This window comes from Pipra filicauda, unplaced genomic scaffold (genome assembly GCF_003945595.2).
Source record: "Pipra filicauda isolate LSUMZ 115617 unplaced genomic scaffold, ASM394559v2 scaffold208_size1342795_pilon, whole genome shotgun sequence".
NCBI classification, from domain to species: Eukaryota; Metazoa; Chordata; class Aves; order Passeriformes; family Pipridae; genus Pipra; species Pipra filicauda.
This window is the reverse complement of record NW_024104319.1, coordinates 1,053,927-1,075,708: the sequence shown is the minus strand read 5'-3', so window position 1 is coordinate 1,075,708 and position 21,782 is coordinate 1,053,927. Positions and strand designations below refer to the sequence as shown.

The following is a 21,782-nucleotide window of genomic DNA, read 5'->3' as shown; positions in this document are numbered from 1 at the left end:
CTTTTTACTTTTATTTAAGAACTTTCTTTTTGCTCTCCACATAACCAGACAGTATATGATACTATCTTTAGTTAATTATTGTCGAGTAACATCACAGTTACTTTATATGTAATATAAATTTTGTGTGAATTACGGGTGATGTTATGCCAGAACAGGTCATCTCTGTTACACTTTTGCAATATGCATGCAAACATGAATATAGTGTTTGTTATCATACATGTCCTTTATTCATGGAAACACATCAGTGCAGCGTTTGATGAGTTTTCAGGTAATGTGTTGTGCTGTACATTTTTTTCTAGTTTGTCACGTGAAAGAGCAAGCTGAAAGGTACAGTACAGCTGGCCAAGTTATATATTCTTTATTTATGAATAGCTATCTCTGACATTTCTTGTGGTATCTGAACTATTAGTTTGAGGACACAGATTGGCATCATGAAAGCCATGGGTCAGTTGGTTACTTAGTGAAAGGACATTGCCAAATTTTAACTTGTTAGACAAAGTGGTTTTTTTATTATAAAAGAATTTATTTGTTGCACTAAGCAGTGACAATCAGTAGAATAAATTTGAGGAATGAGATTTTTTTTTTTTTTTTTTACATAGTGCCGCGCTTTGTTCCTTCAGAGCAACTTTTTCCAGAAATCATTTGGATGTAGAGACATCTGGAAGCTTAAGCTCTGTCTTGGGACTAAGGTCAAAATGGTCTGGGATCTTAACTCCTGCATTTCAGATGATTGTATTTCGTACTGTTGTGTTGTGATAATCACTGGATTTTGTTTAATTTATATTTTTTCCTAAAATATGAACTATTCATATTCAAAATAGGAAGAGGTAAGGGAATTTTTTATGTGCTCGTTTAAGTACCTAGTCATATACACTGCTAAGAATACATATGCCCCTGCTTCCATATCAAATTATTTATATTTCAAAGTGTAGCTTTTGTTAAATTTGTATCTGTTAAAGATACTTCCAATGCTGTTTGCTCACTTAAGAGTGCTAACACGCTGTATTCAAACCAGTCTTCTTGATGCGTGTAATGTTTTTCCTTCCATCTTTGAAGTTATTCCTTTCTTCTCGGGTGTGGACCCCCAGCTAATATACAACGTTTGCCTGGTTGCTTCTGGCTGCACTTAGGAAAGCTGCCCACCCCCTCCAGCTGCAGTGCTACAGCAAAGGTTTAGTCTTTCTTTACCATTGTTCTAGTTGGTTGTTTACTGTCTGTTTTTTAAGCTCTACTCAGTCTTTTTCAGGGAAAGCAAGCATAACGTCATCACTTGTTAAACGCTCGCTTAGAATTTCTTGTTCACAAGTACAAGTTGCTCTTTCCCTGTGCAAAAGTCTGCACTTGTGGAGAAGTTCTTCGGTGTGTAAAGAGATCAGTAAAAAAATTTCACTCTTGAGTGAAATTCATGGGCTTACAGATAAATACTTACCTGTTTTAGTAACATTTCCATGCAGGTGTTTTATTTGTTGAATGAAATAATTAAACTGTCTTTTCCTATAGCGGTTTTCTTAAACTGATTGCAAAGTAGCCTTGCATCTTTATGCTTTAAGATCATGCTTTTTATGTTGGGTTACCATGAGACGAAGATTACTTCACAGATTTTTAGTTAAAATCTTGGTAGAAGAAAGTTCTTTGGTCTATGCTTATACTGTTCTCAGACAAATTGCAGAGAGACGACCAATATTTTTGTATTTTTCTCTGGAAAAATCCATATATGCTTTTTCTGTCATTGGAATACTCTAGCAATACCTTATTTTACCAAAAGTTTCAATCTAACTATTATTGACTAAGAGGAGTTTAAATGAAATGTACTTTTTAATAACACATATACTTGTTAACAGTAGCATTATGCTTGGTGGCACCAGAGTAAATAGTTCATTTTCATACCAATTTATTAATTTTGTGTTTCTAATCTTGTACTTCTCTTTCTTGACTGACTAGAATGAGGTCGAAATCCCTTCAAAGATCAGGTTATTCCATAAAGAAGTCTTGTGTTTATATTGGTAAAATGCTTCATTCATCCTTCTTTCTTTGACCACTGGCCACAAGAAAAGTAGTCTAGACTTGTATAGGCGTGTGTCTGAGGTAATGTAGATGGCACCAGACCAGGTAAAAAGGATTCTGGGTAGCTAGTGGAGCAGTTTTCTTCAGTTCACCTTACTTGTCAGGTTCTTTCAAATTTTGATAGAAGTTACCAGAAGCTGTCTGTGCAGATTGATCCACGTGGTATTAAGTGAATCTTGAAGGTTTCTTTTCATTATCGTCAAAGTACAGAGGCAGAAAAAGTGCTGTGTTAGTTGCTCTGATTTTTATTGTAACTTTTTAGGTATAATCTTAGGTGCTACCACTGGAAATTGTTTATTGGAGTTAATTTGCTCTAATCTGTAACAGTTATTCAAATTATGTAAGGTTATTTTTCCTAGGTAATAATAGCTCTTGGGTTGTGTAATTATGATTTAATGATTAACAATGGCTTGAATTTGGATGAATTTTTGCAGATACAGACAGGATAATTTCTTGGTTTGTTTCCCTTTGGTTTTGGTGGGTTTTTTGGTTTTTGTTTGAACAAAGATGTATTTTACCCTGGCCTTTATATGTATTCATTGAATTTTCAATGCCATGGGATGAAAATAGGTGTAGGACTAATCCTATATATAAGCTATTCTGTGATCAAGTACGTAAATGAATTATGGTCTTCAAATGAATTATTTTTGCTGTTTCCCTTTGGGAAGAGGAAGTACATGCTGTCCCCAGGTTTCAGTTCCTCCCTCCATGACTTTCATATTGGAACCTCAGATAGACTTCCAAAGCCAGTGCTCTGTCAGAGCATTTAGTCTTCAAGCACAAGCATGAGTTGACAGTGAGTTGAATTTCTGGAGGTGTTTGGAAAGTGTCATAGACATTTGTTTGATCTTTAGAATGGGGAAGTACGGGGTGTCAGCATATGTGAAAAGATTTTGGAATCCTCTTCTGTAACCTTCATTATTATGCCTGATGTTACCATAAAATATATTCACTGGAAGAGTGAAGACAAAGGAAAAATGAGCTGCTTTTGCTTCTCCCTCAGATTCCTTAACCACTTATGGCTTCCCATGATAAGTAACCTTTTTTCGACTTACTCATCCATTATCACCATCTGCAGAGTTTGACAATTTTAGCATTCAAATGGAAAAAAAACCCCAAAATTCAGCTCTCTCCTCACAGCTTTAATCCAAAACCAAAGGAATGAGCTTTTCTTCATCTTTTTTTTCCCCTCTGAAATTACTTCTTTCAAGTATGAAGAGACCTACACACGGTAAATACTGAGAACAAAAAGTCTTTCGGATGCCTGGGGTTTGCTGTGTGGAGATCTCTGTGAGACATGGTCCTTTCTGACCTTGTCAACCAAACTTCTACTGATGCCTGTTTGTTGTGATGATTATTAGGGTGTGTTCTGAAGAATGGAGGGAGACAGTGACAGTGTAGATGTCACTATTGCATTTTTGTTAATGTTGGTACGTTGTTTTGATTTTCTCTTATGGCAGTTCAATCTCCAAAAGTAGTTCTCGGTGAATTGCAGAGAGGAACCAAATTCAACCCTATAGAGGCTACTAGCAGGCTGCAGTAGTTAATATTCTGCACTGAAGGACTTTCTTCTCTTTTTACTGCATGTCACACATCCATCTAGTGTTTGAAATTTGTTGTAGGAAGCAATAAGGGTCTATGAAAGTGATTTTGCTTTTAAAAATTCCTATGGGGAGACTTAAAGTATACCTGAAATACAATTATTATGATAAGTAGCAGAGATGGTGTTTGTTTATTTACTTATACCTTGCATGGACTGTCAGACTCTGTTTAGGCTGAGCCTTTTCAGAGAATATTTTCTTTCTGCAGTTTTTGAGTAGTTTGTATCAATGTGCGACTGAACAGTTTTGTTGGTTACAGCTCTCTCTTTGAATGCTAATCATCAATTCTTTGATCACTCTGTAAGTTCAGTGATGTTTCTAATGACGGATACCCTTTCATACAGAATGAGTCAAAGGTAAACATAAAAAGCTTTAGTTAATAGAAGACGCTGCTTTCTTTGTAATTTGCTGCTTTCTGATCTGCTACTGTGGAGTAGAAAGGTTCTAGAGTATATCATAGAATCATTATGTCCATGTGAAATGCTGTCATGACTCCTTGCGGCAGCATTAAAGCCATTGAGTCGTTTTTTGTCTGCTTTCATACTGGCTTTTCACAAGGTGTCTCTTCTACAAAAAAACCAAGAAGCTGGTCCACTGTTCCATTCTTCTACAGATTTTATTTTTCATTAAGTCTATTACTTTGTTTCACTTTTCTGTAAGTGCTGTCTTTTGTACTTGAAGTTGGCAAGATCTAACTGATTAGCAATTTGTTTTCTGTTTCAACTTATTTATTTTCACTAACATTACCTGTAATTGCCCACATCAGTGCCTTGTTTTAAGAGATTCCGAAGACCTTTGTGCAAAGATCTAAACGCAGAGCATGTCTTCAACTTGGTTATGGACTAAAACTACTGAATTTGAGTACAGCCTATCATTTTGAGAGATCTTACTAATGTATGCTGTAAGAATAGCAGTTGAGAATTTTGCCTGTCAGGCAAGTTGGTGGATCTAGCTCTCATTACACCTGCCTTTTTTCCTGAAGAGTTTTTTCCTTGCTCTTCTGCTACATTAAGCCTGTACTACCATAAAGTTGCCTTCATCAGTGATTTATGCTAATATTCTGTTAAAATAATCACCTGATGTGTAAGGAATTTTAGCTTCAAGGTGGCCTTCTCCAGCAAGGGGTGCGGACAGTTGCAGCTTGTCATTTCTAACACTGCAGAAGTGAGGTTGTCGAGGCCCTTGCACAAATGGTGAAATTATTTTGTTGCCTTAATAATTTAGACCTTTCAGCTCCTGCCTACTGTTTTAAATAAAGCAGCAAATATCATGTCACAGCATTGACTGGGTCACAGCGAGGAATTCAGTTGTAAGTGCTGAAGTCTCTGATGCTGTTGTTGTCCACTGGATTTTTCTGTCTAGAGTCCTTGTCCCCTAAACCAGTGTCATGTTGCAGTATTAGGACACTGACAGACAAGATAGTGATGTTGTAATGGTGTTGCTCTGCCTTTTGGTTAGAGTTTGCAGAACTACCTGTTAAGAATTACTTTGATGCAAAGTTTAGGATGATTGAATGATATTCCATTTGTACTATGAGGTTTTCTTGAACTGTGACGTATTATTAGATTATCTGTTAAGATGGTTTTTTTCACTGCATAAACTTTGGAAATCTTTGCTGCAACACTGACAGCGAAACATAAAAACAAAACCACAAAGAAACCAACAACCTGAAACAAAACAACACAAACCCCCAAACCAAAATCCAACAAAACAGGAAAAGGTTTGATAATTGCAGATATTTTTTTATGTGAACTGTCATTTCATTGTGGAAGATAATGTGTGTTTTCGTTTGCTAGACATTTAACTTCTTCCCTCCATTCCTACATGTGTGCAGAACACTAGATCTAATGGTGACAAGAAAATGAAAATAAATGGAATGTGATGGCTTTAAAGGTATAATTCTTTCTACAAGTTTTCAAACACTGTTATTCTGCTGAAAATACTGTGAAGCATTTTGAACTGGAATGTTGGAGCAATCTTCAGTCATTGAAGTAATTCAGGCTGGAAAGTGTAATAGTTGTTTTACATGACCACACATAGCAGCTTAAGGAAACCAGAGATGCCAGTCTCATGTCTCCATCATAATTTCATTAAGCCTGCCACAAGCATGAGTGGAATCTTTCCGTCTTGAAATGGGACTGATCCCAAATGCAAACATATTAAGACAAATTCAGAACATATGAAATGGGAGAGACATGGCCAATGAAATCTAGTTATGAGTGTCTTCTGTGTTTTGGTAGAAGATACTTTCAAACCTCTGTGCTTTCTGGTGTTTCTAATGGATAAAGCATCTAATTGCTGAAAAGTTGAAAAGGTAAAAACCTGTTATGGCTGGGTTAGAATATCAGTAGTTTAGTGCTGCTCTTTATGTTCCTATTCTGATTTATTATGATAAGAGTGGTATGGTCAGCATGTCAAAATAAGTTCAGAGCTTAAAAAGCTAGAGTTTTACTGTATTGGAGGAATGGTTTTTTGTGCTTATTGGGTGAGTTCGGGTTTTTTGCCCTGTCTTTACAATCCTCCTTTGTTCAAACCACTGTTTTTTCACTTTCTATTACCTGTTAATGTGTTAATTTCTTTCCTAATTCCTCTCAACTATTCCTTCTCCTACTAGTAGTTTACATGCTTTTGTCACTCTAATGGCACCCTAATGGCAGTCTTCATTTTAAGTGCTGTTTACATTGGGGGCTGTACTTTGAGTGCAGTTGACAGGAGTACAAAGGGAGAAGAGTTCTGCCAAGCTTGATTTGTCCAGGTTGCTGTTTTTCCTCTGCCTTTGTAGGGTTGACAGGAGCTTATTCATTGCCCTTGATTCTGCAGAGGACAGAGGGCCCTGAGGGTTTTTTGCAGAGCTGAGGAATAGAGAGTCTCGGAGTTTCTGGATAGTTCTGCAGCTCAGTTGCAGTTGATGGAAATGCCTTTTGGGCCTTCAGCACTGTGAGTGACTGTCCACTGTCTTTCAAGGGAAGTTTGTTACATGTAAGGAATGGTATCTGAACGAAAGACTTACCATGAGAAACACGGAGTCACATCCTCCTTCAGGCATCCGGCTTCTCCAGCACGGGGTCCTCTGTGGGCTGCAGGTGGATATCTCTTCCATTGGACTCATTCAAGTGTCGCAGTCCCTTCAGCTCAAGTGCAGACCAAAGTTCCAGCCTGTCCAGTACAGCAGCACAAAACATCAGCAACACCCTGGCCACCTGCCAGCCCAGGGGCATTGCCATGGCTGTTGTCAGAACGTTCCCTGGCACAATTCGGTGAGGTGATCAGCAGTACAGCACTACAGCAAGCAGCAAAAGCAAAAAGCAGCCAATAACAAGCACTAGACTCTTAGTATACAGACAGGAAAGCCACCCCCATAGCAAGCACAGGAGCCTGCTGATTACTAGCTAAACAGCACTAACAGCTGTAAATTCAATCTAGTACATCCCGGTCAAATCCGTCATTATCTTGAGCCGTTTTTGCCTGACAGTGAGTGCAAAAAAGGACTGTCCTGGTTTAAGCCCAGCCAGCAGCCAAGCCCCAGGCAACCACTCTCTCACTTCCCCACCTGCAGGGTGGGAGAGAGAATCGGAAGGGCAAACACTAGAAAACTTGTGGGTTGAGATAAACACAGTTTAATTAGGAAAGCAAAAACCACATACACAAACAAAGCAAAACAAGGAATTAATTCACTGCTTCCCACAAGCAGGCAGGTGTTCAGCCAGCTCCAGGAGAGCAGGGCCCCATCATGTGTAATGGTTACTGGGGAAGACAAACACTATCACTCCAAACATCCTCCCCCACCTTCCTCCTTCCTCCCCCCACTTTATATACTGAGAATGATGTCACATGGTCTGGAATATCCCTTTGGTCAGTTGGGGTCACCTGTCCTGGCTGTGTCCTCTCCCAGCCTGCCATGTAGCCTCAACTTCTTCCCTGGTGCTACAGTACAAAAGCAGAAAAGGCCTTGGCTCAGTGTAAGCCCTGCTCAGCAATAACAATTACATCTCTATATTATTAACCGTGGCTTCAGCACAAATCCAAAGCTCAGCCCCATACTAGACACTGTGAAGAAAATTAACTCTACCCCAGCCAAAACCAGCACAAAGACTGGTGCTTTTATTTTGACACCTGCAAGTCGCAGATCACACGGTCCTGATTTTGTGTTGCATTTTTGTGACCCTTCCTCCATGTTTTCACTTTGACAATTGTATTTCTTTTGAGAGAGGAAAAAGCATGAAAAGTGTTTTCAAAACTGAAGTTTCAAGACTTCAGGTTAAGAGGTCTTGAGGGAATCAAATACTGGAAGATATGGAGGACTGAACAGGTTTTGGTAGAAATAAAAACAGCTTTTGTGCTCTATTGATTAATATTCCGTTAAATATACTGTTAATGCTAAGTAAATAATGCAAGCTACCAGGTTTGTTTTCATACTTGCAGAGGTGAGGATTGCATCTGAGGTAAGAAGGCTGCAGCAGCTAGTTCAAAGGAGACTGAGTAACTGTTGTATCTTTGCTGCAATTTGTGTCTTAAAGAGCTGAACGTTAGAACAATGGGAAAGGTGTGAGCAGAGTGCATCTTAAAGCCCTCCCGGGGTTTCAGGAACAATAACATGATTTTGCAAGGCTCCTTATCATTAGAGTTGTATGGTACATGGGTAGCTACCTTTATGTAAGTTACTATCCATACATTTGAATCCAGAAAAAAATACAGAATACTTGCTAACCATTTGCAAGTTATGGGACAGTTCCAGCAACATTTCCTCATCCTTTGTTGTATTAGCACGGAGGCAATTATTGGATAAATCCGTGAAGTTGTAAAGCTTTGGTCACTGAATTGTTTTAACCAAAGTAATGGATATGTAATTTTTCAGGTCCTTCCAAATCTTTAAGTTTTGTTTGGATTAGTTAACCATCGGGTTAACTGTTATCTGAGCGTAAACTACATAGGAACATTAAAAAGGGATTGCTGGTAAAATGTGCATTCAGCTGAATTGTAGCACCTTTCTATTTCTTACCTGCTGGTAGCATCTGGCTTCTCAGTACAGATTTCCATTTTGACAGCTACTGTTTTACTGCTGTGCCAATGTATCTGGACCAATGTGTGCAGTCAGGTGACTGAAAACCTGAATTTTTAAAGGCCTTTTCATAAATAACAAGAGGAATTGTGTTACATGAAGATTCTTCCTCTGTTTTTCATAAGTAGCTAATAGGGAAAATTGTTGTTTCTGGTAGAGACCTGTAACTACTTCAGATGAAGATGCAAAAATCCTAGTACTCAGGTTATGATACAGTTACTCACTAGGGATACACGTTTACCTTGTCTCTGTTGTTGATTTCTTGGGTTCTAGAATTGCATTTAACATTTTATGTAACTAGATGTGTTCACTGTAGGATTAAGATTTTTCAACAGTGAAAGTTAAAATATACATATATAAGGGGAAGAAGGAAGGTGAAGATCACAAAAGCTTAAAGTTTTTTAAGAGCTGATGGCACAGGACCACAGTTCTTTGTGGTGAACCTTTCAAGCCCTTGGTATCTTGCATGGATACCAATGGACCAATCAGTGCAAATGTACACCATCAGTTCAAATGGCAACTGAAAGCCACTTGATGTTTTGAGTTGCCCATCTGTTCTGCAGAAGACTTTGTGAGGAAGACTACAGTCTGTTTCAGCTGTGGTTAAGACCTTAAATTACTTTCTCTGAAATGCACAGATTTTAAACATTCAAGGAAATTATGTGGGTTCAGATAGCAGAGTCTCACTGAAGGTTTGGTTCTAAAGAACTTTCTTCTTCATGAGACTCAGGGCTGGTTTTGATCTCACACTTAAATTACTGGAAGTCAAGAATCTCTTAGTCTCCTTTTGGTCCATGTGAAATGAAGTGCCCCTTTAATGACTTGTAAATTAGGTCTCTAAATTCTCAACAAGGAGGATGTTGGAACATACTATTCCAGTGTATGACAAATGTGTCTATACCATTTTGTCAAGACTTAATCTGGGATAGCACTCAAGAGCAGTCTTTTCTTCAAAAGCCGCCTGCCCCTAGCAGTGATTTTGATTTCTGCTAATGAGCCAGATTGTATTTAGAGAAGATCTTAGTGATGTTCATTTATGAAATGAAGTTCACTCCTGCTATAATGCTCTGTTTTTATAATATTTTTAAAGACTTCTAAAATCTTTGACACTTTTAAGACTTCTTCCCAGTTTTATCAATGGTTGTAAATGCATGTTGATTGGAAGTGATCTTTTACCCTCAGCCCTAAATAAAGAAAACAACAGAATGTAAAGAGTAATTTGAATGTAATTAAGCTAGCGATTTTTTGTCAGAAACAGCAAAAAATGTGTAGTAGGATAAAATCTGGCCAGTCAGACATTTTCATTCAAGCTGTCTTGCAGAAAATGTTAACTTCTTGTTGCGCAGATACTCTTCTGTGCCCTAGTATTTGTTAGTTTCTTTTAAGAACTATGTCAAGACCCTGTCATGACCAACTCACGATATGAACAACTAAGTATATTTTAATTGGTAGAGGTGTGTGGAATGGACCTGACTTAAGAGTTTTCAAGGAAGTGGTTTCACAGGCTGTGGAGCCAAGCTAATGGTGTGTTACTGCCAAACAAAGTTCAGTTTTTCACCGTGCAGTGCATCCTCTTGCCTTGGGCATTCTCAAGTTCTCCGTTAACCTTCCTGTGAATAAATGGATTTAGCAGTCCAGCAGAAGACCATCTGCAGATTTATGAGTCATTCCCAAAGCATCCCTAAGCCTTGAAACAGCATTACCTGTCTGGAAGATGTTTTAATGAGACCTTATTAAGAGCTGCTTTGTACAGTATAGTGATGAAATTCTAAAGTTCTGCTAATCAAGACAGCTAGGTGGCAGTTAAGGAAATACATTTTCCAATGTAAAGTGCAACAGAATTTTTTTCTTGCAAGGAAATTTACTGACAATGTAATCTCTCAAAGTTTTTCTAAACAAAAGTTTCACTAACTAAATTGTATTTTAAATGTATGCCTTACTAATCTATATAGAAGAACTTTGTGCACATACAGATATTATACAATAGACCACATACAGTAGTAAGTCCATTTGATTTAAAAAGATTCCCCAAAATAAAAATGAAGAATAATAGTATTGATATTTTAGCACTTTGAAACCATTAAACCACCATTTCTAGTTGGATTATATTACAAATGTGTCAGATTCCTTTAGGTTTTCTATTGTTAAATGAAACATCTGCTTTGGGGCAGTGTTTTCATGCTGTAGTTCTTCTCTGCTTATGCTACAGCTGCCTAAGCTCTACCAGCATGAAGTGGAAATGGCTTACATTACCATAACATGATTTCTGATAGGTATGTGTAATACTCGCTGTTAGTGAAAGCATCTGTGTGCAAATGGTTCCTGTGGAGGGCTAGGTACTGGCTAAACTTAAATACAAGCTGTAGAGGTTTGAACGCGGCAGTCAAGTGAGTTTTAAAAACTCTGCCCTTCTTATTAACATATGAGTGCAAAAGTTGCAAAAGATAATTCTTTGTCCTATGATTCTTTATATTCAATACCTTTTTCTCCGAGATGGTACTTAGTTTGTTGGGGTGTGTGAAAGATGGGCATAAAATTCTTGGTAATAAAATTTTGTCCTATTTCTAAGTGGGCTTAGTAGTGTAATAAACTGACATTATAGTTAAGTACACAGCCCTAATTTCAGTGGTACTGAGTACAAGTAGAGCAGCTAAAACCAGTGCAAGACACCAAATTCTAAAAGTGTTTTATTGTTTTCAAACCCTTTTTGTCTCGCCCTTTCCTTCCCTCTGCTTTTGTGCTGCTGCTGACTCCTACTCTGCCCACTACATTACTTGTCTCAGAGCTTTAAAGGAGTGAATGATTGAGAAGGCTGGAGTTGAAAAAGAGAAAATCCCATTTCCCTTAGCAGCTGGTGCTGCAGGTACAACGAAACTGAAAAGTTTCCATGCTATTGCTGTAGGGCCACCTCATATGCTCACAGTCTGCAAGTCTCCAGACACGCTGCTCATTGCAGATCTTCTGCCAGACACGTGTCCCACCAAGACGCAGAACTTCGGTACAGTTCAAAAGTTTGGAATTCTGATCCAGAGTGATTAGAGTCTCGTGCTAAGGTGCTTCAGAGTCTTGCATCTGAAATTTGACCGGCTAGCTACGTGCCCCCTAGTGCCTGATGTAGAAAAAGTTGATGTAGGACAAGGATGTCTTAAATGGTAAGAAATTTGTAACACTAAATGTCCCTGTATTTTTGTAGCGGTATGTTTACTGTCATTTCAAATGCCATTCAAGAAACCTTGAAAAGTTTAATCACTTTCTTTTCCCTTTTTTGAAATTTACAGGCTGGCTTTATGGTGTTAGTAAGTAAGACCAAGACAATTTATGACTGTAGTGTGCTGCTTTTGAGGTGGCTGCTTGGAGACGAAAAAGCAAACCACCACATAAACAAACAACACCCCCCAAACCCTAATATTTTAATACACTTCAGTAAACTAACAGAAAAAAAAAATAGCCTCTCTGAAAGCACTCTGAGAACTGGATTAATCTTCTGTTTTCTACATGTTTGGCAAGTTACAGGAATACATGATTTTTATAATTTATGTTTCTTTCTCTAGGATGTTTTTGCCAGTAGCCAGCTCTTTTTTTTTTTTTTTTTTTTTTTTAAATCCTTCTTTTGTAACATAGCAGCAGTCTTCTGGATTAGTTTCAATAACTTTTAAGTATTGATTTGAAGATAGACATCATTTTACAATGAAATTTGTATTGTAACTTATAAGCTCAATGTAGATCACTATAACTGCACTTAAAGTAGCTTTTTAAATTAATACTCTGAAAGAAAACAAAGTACCTATAAAAAATTCTCATATCATGTATTACTTTGTGTTCATTATCAAGCTTTATTTCTGATAAGAGATGCCTGCCATCTGTTGCCACTTGAAAATCTTCCTATTGCTGAAATACGGGAATGTGATCTCTTCCTTAATTACACTTCCAGTATGTTTTGTGTGGATGTAATACATATTTATCCCTTATCTGACTGTAAGAAATGTTGAGGCAGTGGAAAAAGTGGAGGAGGAAGGATATGGGGAATAACACGCTGGGGCTGACAGTTGTGATGGTAGGTGGGAAGCAATCAAGTAAGTAGGCCAGGTTGCATTTAGTGTGTATGTACACGTTTCTTACTTTAAAAATCTGCCATTCTCTTATTTTTCACTCTTATTACTCTTCTTCCTAAACAGAGCCTTTAAAAATGCCAGCTCTGATTTAGTATAGATGCTTTATGCATATTAATGTAAAGCAATTTTTAATCATTGTTGCTTGACATCAGGAGAACCTTAGTGTTGAATTTCTTTGCACTATGTCTGCTTTCGCCTTCAGAGCTGAAGGCAGCTAATGCCAAAATCTGTCTCCAGCTCTCTGTATAGATACAGGGTGGTTAATTTCTGTCCTCTTTTGAATTCCCATTTGTACACTGTAAATGCACTATCGTTTTCTTTCTTCACGACATAGTCCTGCAACAAAACTCTGTAGTGGAAAGACTTTGAGAGGTTACAGGTGGTGTTTACGAGGGGGATTTAATAATGGTTGTGCTGCAGATCAAAGAGTTGAGGGTATGACATTGTTTGCATTTGTTGATCTGGAGTTGGCAGAAGAAAAAACACATTTATTGTCATTTTTCCGAGTTTGCTGTGACCTTGCTGTATCAGGGGCAGCATCTTAGAGGAATTGTAAAAGCCTGAAGCTTTGTCTGGATCATTTAGTTAACTTTGCTTTTGTTTCCACCGTCTCCCACTGTCTTTACTTACTCTTTAAGTAAGTAAACAAGGTGCATGATTACATTTCTACATTATGTGAAGTGTTAGAGTATTACACATATTTGGGGACGTTCTTCTAAAGCCCTCCTAAACATAATTCTTAGATGGTTTATGCCTGGATTTTCTTTACATCACATACTTTTAATTTAAATAACTGTTTTCTCCTTATCTTATAAGTAGCAGTCATAACCCCTCTCAGCCCAGGATGTGATAGGTGAATGTAGGAAAGACAGAGGAGTTTTTTCATTCACAGACCGTGCCCTTCCAATTGTGATAACCCTTTCTGGTACTTGGTCCACTTTCATGCAATTCTTCCTTAATGTGTTCATCTAGAATTGAATATTGTTTCAGAAGATGCTTTACCAGTGGTTTACAAAATCGCACTGACAGCAGACCAGGCTGTGTCTATTGAAGTTGACCCCTGATACATTCTGGGTTAATCTCTATCTGATTATAGCTGCAGTAAATCTTGTTAATGTTTGGACGGAAGGCACTGTCCATGGGGGCTTTTATTTTATACTGCTAAGTCATGGCGACTATGAGTTCAAATCTGCAGTGAATCTAATAAAACTCAACATGTATCAGAAATGAAATGAGTCTCAATGCAGGGATGATGTCCATCTTCTTTGCAATGTTCTATTACATTATTGGAAAGGTAAAGATGTAGATGTGTTTTTAAAGTAGAGTAATATACTGCATATTACAACTCTCTTTTCTTTTGCCATTTTACTAACAAAGAGAGAATTATTAGAGAAATAACAGTTAATTATTTACTTAATTTTCAATATCTCTTCCTTAATTTTGTGCTTTGTAAGCATCTGTTGTCAGTTGAAAAGTTGAAGAAAACTAATTGATAATTTGGGTACTTTTATTTGTCTCTGGCTGCAGACATTGAGGGATCTATTGTGCAACCATTTCTAGCTAAAATTTAACAAATAGTTTGTTCAGAACTCTAATATAGTCAATTTTAATGAAAACCCCAAATCTAGGTAATATATAAGAGAAAATATTTAAATAAAACCTTATATTAAAATGTCTTTGTATCCAGCCCTGGTATTAAAAACATGTCTAGTAACTGAGATTTTTAAGATTAGTTGCCAAACTGAGATTGAATGGCTCTTTTTTGTTGGTGGTGATGGTTTTGTGGGTTTTTGTTTTGTTTTGTTTTAATTTACTCTCAATATATTTATCATTTTAAAAGTAGTTATGTTTTGTGAATTTTTAAAGAAAGTTAATTCCTGTTAACATCTAGGAGGAGGTGGAGCTTGATGTTCCTCATTTCTTTCTTCAAAAGGAACTGACAGAAAATGTTATCAGAATTTGTATGAGGGGTGTAGGGCCCAGTTTTGAGTCACTCAGTTTACTTCAACTCCATTGTTATTTCTGCTGCCTTACTGAAATCCTTTTTTTCCTCACTGTGTCTTTTACTATTGACTTCTAAGGCAGACATTTTGGCTGTTTTGACCATTTGTTGCAGGGCATATTTCATTTTTTGTGGACAGAAAAACAGGCATTTTATGGAAAATATCAGATACATCAGTCTCTCATCGTACCACAAAAAAATAAGTATGTGCTGTGAGTAAAGAGTAAGTGGGTAGATTTAATTCTACTATGCCCTGACTATTGCTTCTACTTTATCTCAAACATTTTTGTCTGTTTTTACATGTCATTTGTTAACAGTGCTGTCTTTTCCTTTACACTGAAACGTAAAAGTGAATGTGTTTTGCTTTGGGGTGAACATTTCTTAAGCCACCCTAGTGTAACTATTAGTAATGCTGCGACTACACCACGTAGTTTCTCTTTAACCTGTTAGGCAAGTCTCCTCAAAAAAGAGCAAAGTTCTCTTGAATGTACTAGATTAAAGAAATAAATACTACACGGTCATTTTCAGAGGATGTTTTCATGAAAGTGGTGTGATACTGAAGACTCCTCTTTGTTTTTTGTTGCCTTACCATTAGTAATGATCCAAATTCTCTAAAATAACATAACAAATTTAATTTCAAATAAGTTGGCTGAAGATTACATTATTCATACTTTGCTTGGCTTGTCTACTTGTCTTGTCTTTTGATCATGAATAAATTGTTTAAAAATATAAGAGCAGTGTGAAATGGCTAGTGAATAGTAAGAATTTCTAACTTAAGAGTCTGTCTAGCATAAAACTCATCACTGAAGCAGTCTCTTGGGGAGCAATATTGAAGATCAAGTTATACTTACTATGTGTAAGAAATTTTACTACAGAAGTATTCAGAGAGATCCTTTTTAGTTTGCCAGGTGGTTGTAGGGAGGGAGAGAACAAACATTTCACTCATTTGTCTAGTTATGGAACCAAGGCTAGAGATGGAAAAAAAACCCAACAAACCAAAACAACAAAACCAAAGCAGCCATTTCAGTTACCAGCTCACATAGTCTCTTTAAAACTAGGATTATAAGCTTTGGGGTTTTAATTTTTTTTCTCTAGTATTCTTGTGGGTATAGTAATACTCTTGTACGAATTAAAAACTTTAAGATGTCCGTCTTGATACTTTTACTTACTGTCTACAAAATAACGTGGTTTTTTGCTCCTTGTTATTTTTTTTTTGTTGTTATTTCTTCAAAACTGTGCTTTAAACAAATAGACACAGACTTTGGGAATATTTCAAGATGGAAAATGTGGTAGCAGTCTAGAGCTTTAGGTACTGGTGCAGTTGTTCTCTTTCCACCTTTCCTTTTGCTTGGTTGTGTGACTCAGATTTTGTGAATGTGTTTTGTAGGCAGTGTTCCTGATGCCAGGAGACAGTACCTCTGACACAAGCCTCCGATAATTCAAGATACTGGGGAGAAATCAATAACGTGCCTGCGTTTTATGAAGTTATATCCTCTAAAGAAAACTTCTGATTTTTAGGGAATGGTGAAATATCCCGGCATGCCCACCCACCTCCACCTCCTCCCCACCTTCAAAAAAAACCCAAACCAAAACCCCAAGTATTGGGATATGTAAAAACAAAATAGGTGCTGATATTAGCTTGCTCTTGGAAAGTATGGTGACTTTCTAGTCCCTTCATGAATGATTAAGTACATTCTGATAACTGCATTATATAGGCCTTGTAATGTTCTAGTTTTTAATCTTGATTGACTGACCTGATCTCCTTCAGTGACAAGGTGACCTGCTTAGTGGGTGAGGGAAAGGCTGTGGATGTTGTTTATGTGGACTTCAGTAGAGCCTTTGACACTGTTTCCCACAGCATTCTTCTGGAGAAACTGGCTGGTCATGGCTTGGGCAGATGTACTGTTTGCTGGGTAAAAAGCTGACTGGATGGCCAAGCCTAGAAGGTGATGGGGAATGGAATTAAATCCAGCTGGCATCAGTCACAGGTGGTGTTCCCAAGGGCTCAGTATTGGGGCCGGTTCGGTTTAATACCTTTATCGATGACCTGTACCAGGGAATCAATTGCACCTTCAGTCAGTTTGCAAATAGCATCAAGTTGGGTGGGAGTGTAGATCTGCTGGAGAGCAGGAATTCTCTGCAGAGGGATCTGGGCAGGATGGATCGATGGGCAGAGACCAATGGTATGAGGTTCAATAAAGCCAAATGTCAGGTCCCGCACCTGGGCCAGAACAGCCCCGTGCAGTGCCACAGGCTGGGGGCAGAGTGGCTGCCCAGCAGAGAAGGACCTGGGGGTGCTGGTGAGCAGCAGCTGAACATGAGCCAGCAGTGTGCCTAGGTGGCCAAGAAGTCCAGTGGCATCCTGGCCTGTATCAGCAATACTGTGGCCAGCAGGACCACGGCAGGGATTGTCCCTCTGTATTTGGCACTGGTGAGGCCTCACTTCAACTTCTGGGTCCAGTTCTGGGCCCTTCTATTCAAAAAGGACATTGAGGTGCTGGAGCGTGTCCAAAGAAGGGCAGTGGAGCTGGTGAAGGGTCTGGAGCACAGGTCTAATGAGGAGCAGCTGAAGGAGCTGGGGTTGTTCGGCCTGGAGAAGGGGAGACTCCATGGGCACCTTATTGGTCTCTACAACTGCCTGAAAGGAGGTTGTAGGCAGGTGGGGTTTGGCCTCTTCTGCCAAGTAGCAAGTGATGGAAAAAGAGGAAAAGGCCTCAGACTGTGGCAGGTGAGGTTTATATTGGATATGAGGAGAAATTTCTTTGTGAAAGAGTGATCAGGCATTGGACCAGGCTACCCAGGACAGCGGTGGAGTCACAAACCCAGGAGACATTTAAAAGACATGTAAACATGACAGCTGGGGACATGGTTTAGTCGTGGGCTTGGCAGTGTTAGGGCAAACGGTTGGACTCAGCGATCTTAAAGGTCCTTTCCAACCTTAATGATTCTATGATTCACTGATCTTTAATGAAATTAACTTACAACTGTGTTTTAAAATAGCGATTATGAAGGAACTGACATTGGGCTGTAACTGGCTAGAAATTCTGTGGAGAATGATTGGTCATAAAAGTCAGGCTGTTAACAACACCAGTTGTGGCAGGCAGGTAACTTGGGCTGGAATAAACGTGGGTAAAGAGGAGCGAGGGGATTTAGGTCAGGCATGTGTAGATAGTTGGCTAGTCAGTACATGTAACTGGCTATGCCTAGTGTATGATCTGTGCCATCTCTTTTACCTTCTTAAACACCTTTCTAACTCCTTCGAGGGTGAGGGGTGCTCTGTTCTGTGTGCAGGTGTGTCTGGGACCAGGGGCCTGAGGGTCAACAACTGCGAGTCAGACCATGACTCAGGTGGCCCAGGGTGCCAGCAGCTGGAGAGGCAGGCACGAGTGGACTGAACAGCCATCAACAGGAGTGGGACCTCAGGTCACTGGAGCCCATACATCCATGGGGCCAGGAACTGGAGCAAATACGGGTCTGGGTTATGCAGCTGGAGTAGGGCTGCATGCAGGAGGGACTGTTCTCGGCTGCCAGTAACTGCAGAGGCTGGAGTGAATGAAACCAAGTGCCAGACAGGGGGGTAGGACAGAGGCCTGTGTGTCCACAGTGGCAGCAATTACAGCGAGTGTTATTACTGAAGAGCCAGCCAAGCCAGCCTCCATGGACAGGTGAAGTGGCCAGGTGTGTGTGCGTCTGCAAGGGGCAGACCAGGGGATGAGCTGGCTGTTGGAGTGACCCAGTGAGTCTGGCTGGCTGCCAGGGACACCGTGGGATGTGGGAATCTCTATGGGCAGCACTGCTGGTGAATGTGTGTTTTCCATTTCTTTTTTTGTGTGTTTTCAGTTATTAAGATACATACCTGCTTTACTGAAGTTAGGATACTGGTGCCATCTGGTGGTGTTAATACATTGCCAGGAATGAAAAAAAAACAACTCCATTGAGATGTGAGAAATTACTGGCAGGATACTAAAAGAATGTAATTATGCTGTTGTATTAAGTCATAAAAGGCTATACATGCACTCACAACTTGGCTTGCTAGACCAAATTTAATCTTTAATCTATTTCTTTCTGCTCAACAGAAAGGTTTGTTTCTAGTAGTTTCTTTTATTAAGCAGTGCTTTGCAAACACAACATAAAAGACTTTTGTGGGAGTGAGCAATATTTTAAAACTCAGTCTGAAAGACAGATTACTTCTGGTATTGCATTTTCCTAAACCCAGGGCAATGTTCTCATTGCTAATGTATTTGAAGTCACTGTTTTCTTTTCTAAGTGGCTGGTAATCTGACAAGTTGTCAAGAGCAGTCACAGCACTTGAGCAATCCTTTAAAGAAAATGTTAGTACTCAATTCTGTTAGTGTGCACAGTAGCAAGTGTGGATCAGGATCAGTAGAACGATCTACTTGCCCAGTCTCCATCAACCATCTGTATATAAAAATGAACTGAATTTGCCTGTCTTTAGCTTTTTAGTGCATCACTGTCCTGCTGTAACCAGAGTATGAAGAATATGGTGATGATTTAGGACCAACTGGTTTTGGTTTTTTTTCCTCACAAATTGAATGCCGGTTTCTTCTTCCAGATTAATCGAAGTGTAGCCTTGTCCTCTTCAAGTAGCAGTGAGGGGAGACAATTCCTTTTGGAAGACTATTGCTCGAATTTTTGCTGCAATGTGTTCTTGGAACACATCTGAGTTGGTTTCTTCAGAAGCAGTGTCACTGACTGCTCTGATCTCCACATTTTGCTGCAAAAATGCCTTATGGAGTTTATTCTACTGTCTGTATGCGAGGCTTTCCATCCTCAATGAGGATTTTTTTTTTGTGGGTTCCAACAAAAGAGCATCCTGTGCAACTCTGCACTGCTTTCAGTTAATAGAAATTTATTTATTTGAATGCAGTCAAAGAAATTCACAGTGGAATTGCTAAGAGATTTTTACTTGTTCTGAAGTTCTTGTCTAGTTCTCTCATTAGTATCTTGTTGTGTCATTTTATTTATAATTCCGTTAGCAGTATAACAGCAAAATCAGTAACTAGGGGATATACCTTTGATTTTTTGGAGCAGGAAGATGAAACTGGTAGTACTCTTTACCTGTTTCTGTAACATCTGAACGTTCCCTGTATTGAAACAGTAAGAAAAATTTCTTCTTCTGTCAAACTTACCTATTCATGTGAGATTGTGTCACCTTTAGCCAGGGGATGAAGGTGTTCTTTTTAACTATTTTTTTAAAATATAATTTTATTCTGGAAAATGTCTAGAGATTCTGGAAACACGAATTATTTCCTTGAAAGTATTTTTTGAAGATTAAGGTACAAAGAGCAGATTACTTGCAAATATAGCTTGAAAACTAAGAATACTGCTCATCTGGCTGTGGATTTTCAATCCAAAATATTTTCTTTTCTTGCAGACTAATCTCTGTCTAGTCCATAAGTTGTGCTTCAAAGTTTCTGCTTATTTATTTAGTTATTTTCCCTGTCATTTGTGAAGATAAGTAATTTCTTTTCATTTTGCAATGAAAATCCTGTCACATGGTGACAGGATTCCTTAGTTTTTTGAGTGATTTTTCCTTGTCTAAGTGTGTTCTTTCCTAGGAGACTATATCTCTTTTCTCCCTTTTTTTCCCCTGAGGATCTAATTTTGACAGTCTTTTTCCCCTTTTCTTGCTCACAAGTGCCTCTGCCCCACTGTTACCTTAAATTAATATAGATACCTAAATACTTTTAGGTGAATTTAGTGAGCTAAGTATTTCTTTGTGGCAGCTGTATTTTGAGGAATTTCGGATGTTAACTTTCAGACTATTTTTCTGTCTTTTCAGGTCTCTGGATGGCAGACTCTGAAAAGAAATGCTGTTTTAAGAGGTATGCCTCATGTAGGCCAAAATATTCCAGACTAGTGTCTATATAAATAAGGCCATACTTTTGAGGAGTCCCTCTGCTGGTCCTCTCTGTAATCTTGCATGAATAATAGTTTTCAGCGCTGAAATCTGTCTGAAAGGTGAAAGCTTGTACAGAGATATGCAGGGTTGTCTTAGTGGTGACACAATTTTAGTAGAGAGACCTGTAATACGTTACTTTTTGCTTGATAATCTTGATAACTGCCTTAGTGGATGAAGTGGATGAAGCATGAACAAAATGAGTTGACTTTCTGACGTGTGCATATCCCTTCCAGCCTCTCCTGACTCTGTGTGCGGATTTTTTTGTTCGCTTGTTTTTTAATTGGGAATATAGTCCACATGCTTTTGTAGTTGTCTTCATCCACTTCCCTTCAGTGTAATATAAGACTCAGCAGACAGTAAGAAGCTGACACCATGCCAACAGTGTGGTTTAAAATAGTGTCAGCTGGAACCAATGTGAAGAAATACTAATATTTTTGCAAATTATGATTTTTTTTCATACTAGCTGAATGTTTGGAACATTTTCTGTTGTTTTTTGGGATTTCACGTTCCAGCACTTAAGGAAACTGCCTCTTCTCTCTCCGTTGTTGGTATATTGTTTCTGAGTAATTTGTTGCTTGGCAGCTGTTAAGAAAACAGTCTCTTCAAAATGGAATTCTTCTACCAGGTCTACCATCCGTTTCAGGGTTTCTAAGTGGCAGATCTTAGAAAAGGTTCCCCTTTTAATTTATTTTTTTTTAAACAGGACCTCTTAATTCTTTTTTAGGCACTTAAGAAGGGTTCTAGCTTCTCTAAAGAGCGGTACAGTGCTGATTCGTTTTGTTCTGACTCAAAAACAGTTCCCAGGATGAAGTGCTAACAACTTGGGTTAAAAGTGGCTCTTCAGCTATTGATTGACATTTTGGTGTTACTGGTTTTTGTGCAGTATTTACAAACTCCTAAAGAAAGAGATGCTAAGAGTCAGGGAAGACTTTATTATTGCTATTTTCAAGACAGCCTGTGGATGGAAATCAGGATGATGGTGCTACCCTGTTCCCGGAGGTGCACTCTTGTAGGATGAGAG

General features: G+C 38.6%; 1 protein-coding gene across 4 annotated transcripts in view; it reads left to right on the top strand.

Annotated features, from left to right (window-relative positions):
* Positions 1-21,782, top strand: part of PCGF3 (polycomb group ring finger 3) — a 50,031-nt gene that overhangs the window by 5,189 nt on the left and 23,060 nt on the right. For 2 of the 4 annotated variants that reach the window (XM_027745167.2, XM_027745166.2), the window contains exon 2: positions 20,642-20,684. The exons of the other annotated variants lie outside the window; for them this stretch is intronic. The gene's annotated coding sequence lies outside the window, so the exon portion shown is untranslated. The remainder of the gene's footprint in view (positions 1-20,641; positions 20,685-21,782) is intronic. 4 annotated transcript variants of the gene reach the window in all.